This window comes from Dermacentor variabilis, unplaced genomic scaffold, assembly GCF_050947875.1.
Source record: "Dermacentor variabilis isolate Ectoservices unplaced genomic scaffold, ASM5094787v1 scaffold_12, whole genome shotgun sequence".
In the NCBI taxonomy this organism is placed as follows: Eukaryota; Metazoa; Arthropoda; class Arachnida; order Ixodida; family Ixodidae; genus Dermacentor; species Dermacentor variabilis.
This window is the reverse complement of record NW_027460280.1, coordinates 13,578,518-13,584,939: the sequence shown is the minus strand read 5'-3', so window position 1 is coordinate 13,584,939 and position 6,422 is coordinate 13,578,518. Positions and strand designations below refer to the sequence as shown.

At 40.8% G+C, this 6,422-nt stretch overlaps 1 pseudogene; it reads left to right on the top strand.

Annotated features, from left to right (window-relative positions):
• Positions 1 to 5,452: 5,452 nt before the first annotated feature.
• LOC142566224 (uncharacterized) lies at positions 5,453 to 6,002 on the top strand (annotated as a pseudogene).
• Positions 6,003 to 6,422: the final 420 nt, after the last annotated feature.

Sequence of the window (6,422 nt, the reverse complement as noted above, 5' to 3'; positions counted from 1 at the left end):
CTGTTTTGTCAAACAGAGGTAAAAAAAAGGCACATGATAGAGAATGGGCACATCGATTGACACATCAGTTTACGGTTTTCGCTTACAGATGGGACTGCTCTAGTAAAAACATCGATAACGGATCTCGTAAATAGTGAAACAAGACGTTTCCCTTAGAACATGTCAGAACAATAGTGATTTCTATATAAAAAATAAGGTTCACGGTCGGATCACAAGTTAAATTAGTTCTGGGTGGACATTGCTCAGTGCTCGATAAAACGTGGTTCGACACATCCCGTATAATCTATTGCTGAAATTATCACGGAGTGCAAAGGGATCTAGCAGGAAATGATGCATGGCAATAATCAAACTGTGTGCCCGGAAAACAAGTCACGTACACTGAGGAGTAACGATATCGGCCATCATGGTCGTCTTCGGTTATCAAATATGTATCCCGAACAGTTGCGCAATCTGTGCGACATACTCATGTCATCGAAAGCTAAACCTTCCGTGCATATAGACTGTCACCCTTGCAAGAAACCACGGTGCAAAGTTTGCAATCATGTGAACACTTGGCAGTAGCGGCGACGGCCAGGGCACACCGCCTGACGCGCTCTGCTACCTCGTTGCAGTTCACCGTCTGCGCAGCCGTACGGAGCATCTCGGGAAGCTTGGACAAGTTGCGCGTGCTTCAGCGTGCTATCATCTTGGAGCCACGCGAGGTCTGCAATCGGCAGCGCACGTTATCTGCAGCAGTGGGTTCTTGGGACGCAACAGCACGCGCTCTGCTACCTCTTTGCAGGTTGGTGGAAACTACAGATAAACTTTTTTTTCCCCTTTTTACTACGTCGTCGTCGCTGCTGCCAAGCCGAAGTTGAGCTTTTCAAGTTGTTTTTTTGGAGGGTGTATTAGCCGAAGTGGCGAAAGACATTTCGAAGCTGAGAGAGGATTTTGGTGCCGAACTCCTTAAACTTAAGGAAGAACCACGCTAAGAGCTTAAGACTTCGAAAGCAAATGTTGAACGCAGCCTAAGGACCGAGATCAGAGGCATGTGCTATGAACAAAAAAGATTTGGAATCGAGCATAACGTATTCACAAAAAGATATTCAAGAGCTAAAAGAAAACTGGACGATGAAATTTCTAAGAATAATCAGCTGCAGAAGGAAAACGAGCAGCTGCAAGGTGAGATGTATGGCTCTTGAAAACTCAAGACATAGATAGGTGGCTGACACAGTTCGAGCAATATTCAGGCAATGTGAACCGTGAAATTCAAGGAGTTGTGAAACAAGAGGGTAATGTTTTGTAGACATACTCAGTAAGTTAGGTACTGCGATTGGTGAGCCGATCGTCGAGTCCGACATCGAATGCTGTCACCGCGTCTGAACGAAAACATCAGATAGAAGCAACATAATTGTGCGATTCAAGTCCGTGTAAAGCCAGACTCGGCACTCAAGAAGGCAACGAAGGCACCGCCTGCTAACAGAGGTGTCGAGAGCATAGCTCGAGTCCATGTAAATGAGCATTTAACGCCCGAAAATAAACGGCTTCTGGGCACAGCTAACGCCAAAAAGAAGGATGTGTATTGGCAATACGTTTGGGCAAACAACGGCGTTATTCTTGCTTGAAAAACCGGCGACTCTGCAGTAGTTCGTATTCACACTCAAGCCGATCCTCCATATGACGACATAGGCAGCGTCGGCATACGCAGTTACACGCATATTTCTTTTCATACGATGGATGGAACTGTTCTTTTTACACCTAATCAGCAAGGCGTTTCCAGACAAGGATAGTTACTTTCAAATTATGCACTCAAACAAGCAATCTGCTTTGAATAAAGCTGTACAGCTCACTTGGCTTTTATCTAGCTTCAACACCCCTTTTGGCATAGTTTTGCTACCCGCCGTGGTTGCTCAGTGGCTATGGTGTTGGGCTGCTGAGCACGAGGTCGCGGGATCGAATCCCGGCCACGGCGGCCGCATTTCGATGGGGGCGAAATGCGAAAACACCCGTGTGCTTAGATTTAGGTGCACGTTAAAGAACCCCAGGTGGTCGAAATTTCCGGAGCCCTCCACTACGGCGTGCCTCATAATCAGAAAGTGCTTTTGGCACGTAAAACCCCAAATATTATTATTATATAGTTTTGCTGTCAGAGACGTGGTACCGTCGCGATTCTGACGTCAAACGAATCCCGGGGCACAACTCGTTCTGTCGTAATCGTGCTGCCAAGTGCGGCTGAGGCGTCGCGTTGCTTGCGGAAGAAGGCTGCGCATGCGTTCGCCCATCAGAACACTGAGTGACAGCAACATTGAAATGCTTACTCTTGAAAGTGGTCATTTTCTGTTGTCTACCGTCGTCCTCATGGTAACTTGTCTGATTTTTTCGGCTACTTTCAACGCGAAATAACGTTCCTTTCTGATAATTTCTTATCCAATGTTGTAAGAGACTTTAGTGTTGACATGGCCACCTACAACCCCGCTCAACAGCAAATGTTGGTCACAATTCAAAGTGCTAATTTTCATAATGTCATAAATCACCCAACGCGCGTAACTGTCACAACTTCTACAACTCTGGACTTAATTATCACAAATCATGCTACAACCTCACAGTCTGGTTATATAGCCGCAGGCATTAGCGATCACCTACTTGTCTTTTTACGAGTTAAAAAACAAACTATTTCATGATGTTTCTGTGAACTCAAGGCGCAACATAATTTCCAATAGACATCTTGAAACATTTAAGGGTCGCATTGCATCAGCAGAGTCCAATTTACGAATAATGTACACCTGAAAACTCATACAGAGAATTTATTTTCTTCCGATCGACAGCGACTGCTTCCCCATCATTGATATTTCACCTTGCAAAAAAGCACGCAAGCCATGGATGACAATCCGACTTATACATCTTATAAAAAAGAAACACAAACTATTTGCTAAATTTAAAACACTAAAAACCCTGAAACTATGACACAATGCAAATCCTTACGTAACAAAGTTAACAGTGAAATCAGTTCTGCTAAAAGTGCCTACTACAGTAACTTATTTGACGTAGCCCTCTTACGCAAAGCAAAAGATAAAGACACTTGAATCAACTATTAAACAGAGATACCCAAACCGAGAGACTCACAAGCTTAACCATAGGCGGACAAAAACTATGTGGCTCAAAGTTAGCCGCTGCCTTCAATTAGTTATTTTTCCAGGTTGGTAGAAGCTGCTACAATCCTAACTTTTCCTGTTTTCCAGGTAACCGAACACCACAGTCACTATTTTTAGAGCCAACAGACGACAATGAGGTATACTCTACCTTTAATGTTTTACGCGATAGCTCAAACTTAGACGCATTTAATGTACAAAGCAGGCCAGTAAAATATGTATTATTCTTTCTCGTCCCATGCTTAACACACGTATTTAACACTGCACTGATCACAGGACGATTTCCCGCAGATGTGCAGCTGGCAAGGGTTGCAGCCATTTACGAGAAACGCGGCAGGAATATGCTGAGTAATTGCAGGCCTACCTCGATCCTCCCGTATTTCTAAAAGGGACTGGAACAAATAATTCGCGGCCGTATGCATGACACTTTTCTCAAAGACTCTCTAATTACTGAGCATCAGTATGGTTTTACTCGCAATAGATCAACACGCCCTTAATTAGTTGCTTAACCAACCGACAGCAGGTTGTTAAAATTGCTAACTTTACGTCTTCCTATTCTTCTGTTAAAACTAGTGTGCCACAGGGGTTTGTCCTACGACCAATTTTATTTTCTTTGTATGTCAACGATTTTCCTTCAATTCTCACATCTGCCAAAGCTGTCATGTACGCGGACGATACTGCACTAGTGTTTACAGGCAAAACACTTCACGAAGTAATACAGATTGCTAACAAAGAACGAATCTGTGTTTCATCATGGTTTAGAGCAAATAAACTTACACTCAACCAAGCTAAAACTCACTACATGATTTTTCATTCTAGGCATAGTCATGTTAACAGTGCACCTCTACAAATATGTCTTGAACACAATTAAATATCTGGGCGTGACACTAGACAGTAGTTTAAACTGGAAGCCACACATTGATAATGTATATTCGAAGCTAGCGTCAGCGTGTTATGGGCTCTTAAAGGCGAGGGCATACTTCAATATTTCGGTACTGAAAATAATCTACTTTTCTCTCTTTCATTGTCATATGACATACTGTTGCGAATCATGGTCGTCCACATTTAAAACATATTTGGATCCAATTTTGCGCTTACAAAAGAGAGCGTTGCTGATAATGACATTTTCTAGTCCATTCGAATCCAGCAGTCATTTATTTTGCAGGTTGAAAATACTTCCCTTTACCCTATCGTCCGAAATGAAAGTTGCTATTTTGGTGAATAACATAATATGTCGCAATCACTCATTGTCGTTTAGTATATTTGTGATTCCTACACGATATACTAGATACGCTACTAACAAATTTCAATTTACCAGTTACCCGAAGCACATACGGTCAAAGACTAATTCAGTATCATGGTACAAAAATATGGAACGCCTTACCAATAGAAGTGAAGAGTGCCAGTAACTTTTTGTTTTCCGTAAAAAGATTATATCTCTCAAAAATTAGTTAAGAATGTTGCTCCGTCTTTGTGGTGACATTTTTTCAGTAATACTATTCTATTGTTGCACTGATGTATGTTTTTTTCCTTTTTTTCCTCTTGTTTCTCATCCTGTACAATTATGTATAATCAATACGCATTTGTTCATCACTGTCCTGATCCCCGTAGCACATACGCATGTATACCACATGGGCCCACACTAGCCTTGGCTATGGGCCCAACAGTTGTTTGCTTATGTTGATGTACATATTTATGATGAAATAAATAATCTCTCTCTCTCTCAAAAAGAACACGCGCTACTTGATCAAAAAGAACCTATACTAAGTAACTTTGAATCCCAACTACTCACACCAGGCATATTTGTAGACTTTAGCAAGGCGTTTGACACGCTCAACCATTACATTATTTTCGCAAAACTAGAACACTATGGTGTACGGGGGCACGCCCTTATCGTATTTAAATCAAACTTAACCTCTCGTTCCCAGTACGTGGTCACAGGAAACTATTCGTGTGAAGTCCTCCAGATCAAAAGTGCTGTCCCGCAAGGCAGCTTATTGGGAACTCTGCTCTTTAATATTTATGTCAATGACATTATTAATATCACTAAAAAGGCAAAATTCATTATGTATGCAGATGATACAGCCCTGTTTCTTTCGTCCGATAACATTCTGAAAATATTCGGCACTGCCAATCGGGTTCTTTCGTTATTGGCGAAATGGTCATTGTGCAGTTCACTAATGATTAACGAAGGTAAAACAAAGGCAATGATTGTTCACCCATAGAACAAGTGCATATCTAATCCACCGCAGCCAGTATTAAATGATAATAATATTGATTATGTTGATGAATTTACTTCTCTTGGTATAGTCTTTAGTACTACTATGACATGGGACGCTCAAATAAATAAAACTTGCATTACTCTTTTCAGATTTATCGGAATTCTTTCACATTACAGACATAATTTACCCGTCAAGAGTAAGCTAAGTTTATACTACGCTTTCTTTTACTCATACCTAAATTACTGCTTTCTAGTCTGGGGTAATACCACTCTTTAGAACGTTCAAAAATTATTTGTTCTTCAGAAAAGAATGCTGCGGATAATTCCTGATACCTCATAGGATGCCCAAACACTTCCCCTACGCCAAAAATATAATATTGTTGGTGTAAATAAATTGTTTGAATAGAGGTTTGCCTGTTTTTATAAAAAGCGATAGCAAAAATGATCCCTTCCTTAATCGCATAATAAAACTCGCCCCGCATATCACGCCATATGAAACTAGAAAACGACATACCTATAGATTACCTCGATGTACAACTAACTATGGTTTCGCAGCGTTGATGTACATATGGCCTAAATGTTTAAACACTGAATTCTATGATAAATTATGTTACACGTCATTTTCTGCTATTCGAGACTCATTCGTGACTTAGCCCTTGTTTATCATATATTCTAGTGCATTTGACGTTTCCTTTATTATTATAATTTTTCACTGTTTCATGTTAATTCAAATATTTCTCGTTATATGCATTTAGTATGCTAGTGTTCACTACATGGTAAAATTGCATTTGAAGTTCCATATATCATTGTAGAAAGATCTACGTACTCAGAATGTCTGAGGTACATTGAGAAGATTTTTTATACATTGCTTAAACTTAGGCGCACAGAAATCAATTTTTTGCAATGTTCTTAAATGGGTTCGAGAGTTTTGTGAAGCGGTCGCGTAGACTGCTTTTTCTCGCTTACCCCCCGTTTGTACTGCTGCACACTGTACTGCAAACTGAAATAAAGCTTTGATTGATTGATTGGTGTATCTGACCTTTCTGTGATCTGAGTCTGTGCATCTGAAATTT